Source organism: Canis lupus, chromosome 16, assembly GCF_048164855.1.
Source record: "Canis lupus baileyi chromosome 16, mCanLup2.hap1, whole genome shotgun sequence".
NCBI classification, from domain to species: Eukaryota; Metazoa; Chordata; class Mammalia; order Carnivora; family Canidae; genus Canis; species Canis lupus.
Genome location: NC_132853.1, coordinates 61,243,396 through 61,246,437, shown reverse-complemented (window position 1 = coordinate 61,246,437; position 3,042 = coordinate 61,243,396). Strand labels below are relative to the sequence as shown.

The 3,042-nt window shown below is 48.4% G+C and overlaps 1 protein-coding gene across 5 annotated transcripts in view; it reads left to right on the top strand.

The window, feature by feature from the left end:
• Window positions 1-3,042, top strand: part of WDR45B (WD repeat domain 45B) — a 42,049-nt gene that overhangs the window by 1,297 nt on the left and 37,710 nt on the right. The window lies entirely within an intron of this gene.

Sequence of the window (3,042 nt, the reverse complement as noted above, 5' to 3'; positions counted from 1 at the left end):
AGGTGTGCAGGGCGCAGGGGGCCCAGTCGGTGAAGTGTCTGCCTTCAGCTCAGGTCACGATCCCACGGCCCTGGGATTGAGTCATGCACCTGGCGCCCTGCTCGGTGGGGAGTCTGCTTCTGCCTCCGTCCCACACCTCTCATGGATAAATAACATCTTTAAAAAAAATAAAATGGAAAGAGATGGCAGCCAAGTAGCAAAGGAGAGAAGTAACTATAAAAACTGGTGATACCTTTTGTGTTTACAAAAGTGAACATCTGGGCCCCCGGGTGGCTCGGGTGGAGCGTCTGCCTCCAGCTCAGGCGTGACCCCGGGGACCCGGGATCGAGTCCCACGTCGGGCTTCCCGCAGGGAGCCAGCTTCTCCCTCTGCCTGCGTCTCTGCCTCTCTCAGGAATAAATAAATAAAATCTAAAGAAAAAAGTTCAGTGACTTGAAGTCATTGAATGCAAGACAATCATTCTTAGACCTGCCTTGATCCTGAGGGAGGAATCTTCAAATTAAATTTCAGTATAGTAATCAAGGCTTGTAATGATGTGGATTAAGAAACCAGTGAAGTTTACGGTATTTTTACAAAGGTTCATCAAAGGTTGTTTTCATTTTTTTTTATTTTATTTTATGATAGTCACAGAGAGAGAGAGGCAGAGACATAGGCAGAGGGAGAAGCAGGCTCCATGCACCGGGAGCACGACACGGGATTCAATCCCGGGTCTCCAGGATCACGCCCTGGGCCAAAGGCAGGCGCCAAACCGCTGCGCCACCCAGGGATCCCAAAGGTTGTTTTTAAAATACAGCTGTATGGGGCGCCTGGGCGGCTTGGTCGGTCGGGCCTGTGACTCTTGGCTTGGGCTCACATAGGGGTCTCAGGTCGTGAGATCCACTGAAGCCTGCTTGGAATTCTTCTCTCTCAAAAAATAAATAAAATACAGCTGTGGCTCTTAAAAGGCTATATTTCAATTGTCTGAGAAATACCTTTCTGTAAGCCTAGCTCATTTCATTGTAACAAATTGTAAAGTTAATGTTTTTGAAGGAAAAAATATGCTTTTATACTTAACCTTCTGGTTACCCTTGGGTCAATTCTCTATTCAATTTATGGTAGACAGTTGAATTTATTATATTTTGTTTTTACACATACGACTTTTAATTTCTACTCATTTTTTAGATTTGAGAGACAAAGTGTGTGTGAGAGAGTGTGTGCGTGTGCACACCAGGAGGGGGCCACAGAGGGCGAGGGAGAACCCCAAGCCAGCTCCCTGCTGAGCAGGGATCCCTGTGGACAGGGAGCTTGATCTCATAACCTTGAGACCATGACCTAAGCTGAAACCAGGAGTCAAATGCTTAACCGACTGAGCCACCCAGGCACCCCTCTACTCAGCATTTTTAATGCTCGTTGCAACTTTTGGCTTGAAATTGCTTTTTTAAAGTTTTTTAGTTGGAATATAGTTGACACATAGCATTACATTCATTTCAGGTATACAAGAAATCGTTTTTGAAAAACCTCGCTCATAATTCTTGACATTTAAACTTTTATCTTCTAGAGAAAATTTGCATGATGGTCTTCAAGACTCTTATAAGTGTTGACATGTACATTTGTATAATTTGGCTCCCAATGTTCTTTCTAGTCCCTTGGGAAACTCAAATTTGAGTGTGTACCCTTTCTCCATATACTTGCTTATCGCCCCTGGATCAAGACCTGAGGCCACAGATTGCTATCCTTGGCCTGCTTCACTGTAGTTCCTGGGAGGGGGTGGTGGGCGGTGGGGGCTGGAGCAGGGGGTGGTGTAGTCGTGGTGTATTTGCATGTGGGCTCTGTGAGGAGCCCGACAGGCACACCTCAGAGATACTGCAGGTTTGCTTCCAGACCACTGCAGTAAGGGGCTATCACAGGACATTCAGATGAATATCTTGATTTCCCAGTGCATGTGCAAGTTACGTTTACCCTATGCCATAGTCTGTTAAGTGGGCAGTGGCATTACGTGTAGAGAGAAATGTAGGGCAGCCTGGGTGGCTCAGCGGTTTAGCGCCGCCTTCAGCCCAGGGCGCGATCCTGGAGACCTGGGATCGGGTCCCGCATCGGGCTCCCTGCATGGAGCCTGCTTCTCCCTCTGCCTGTGTCTCTGCCTCTCTCTCTGTGTCTCTCATGGATAAATACATAAAATCTTAAAAAAAAAAAAAAAGAAAAATGTATATATATACCTTAGTTTTTTAAAGATTTTATTTATTTGGGACACCTGGGGGGCTCAGTGGTGGAACATCTGCCTTTGGCTCAGGGCGTGACCCTGGGGTCCCAGGATTGAGTCCCACATTGGAGAGAGCCTGCATGGAGCCTGCTCCTCCCTCTGCCTGTGTCTCTCCCTCTCTCTGTGTTTCTCACGGATGAATAAATCTTTAAAAATAAGAAAGATTTTATTTATTTGAAGGAGAGATCACAAGCAGGGGGAGCGGCAGAAGGAGAGGGAGAAGCCGATCCCCCCTGAGCAAGAAGCTTGACTCGATATGGGGCTGGGGCTCTGGCTCTATCCCAGGACCCTGATACTGGGATGCCAGGATCATGATCTGAGCTGAAGGCAGATGCTGGGGGTTGCAGATGCTGGGTGACCCAACCCCTGCACATAACTTAATTAAAAATACTTCATTGCTGGCGCGCCTGGTGGCTCAGCCAGTTGTGCACCTGCCTTGGGCTCAGGTCATGGTCTCAGGGTCCTGGGATCGAGCCCCGCATCGGGCGCCCTGCTCAGGGGGAGCCTGCTCCTCCCTCCCTCTCCCTGCTGCTCCCCCTGCTGTGCTCTGTCTCTCACTCTGTCAGATGAGTAGGTAGGGTCTTAAAACTATTTCATCGCTAGAAGAATACTAGCCATCATCTGCATCTCCATCGTAATCACTGATCACCAATCCTTGTGACAGAGCTAATAGTGGAAATGCTTGCCATCTTACTAGAATTACCAGAACGCGACACAGAGACCTGAGCGAGCAGGTGCTGTGGGCGAGGGTGCTGATAGACGTAGTGGAGGCAGCGCTGCCAAACCTTCAGTTAGGAAGACGC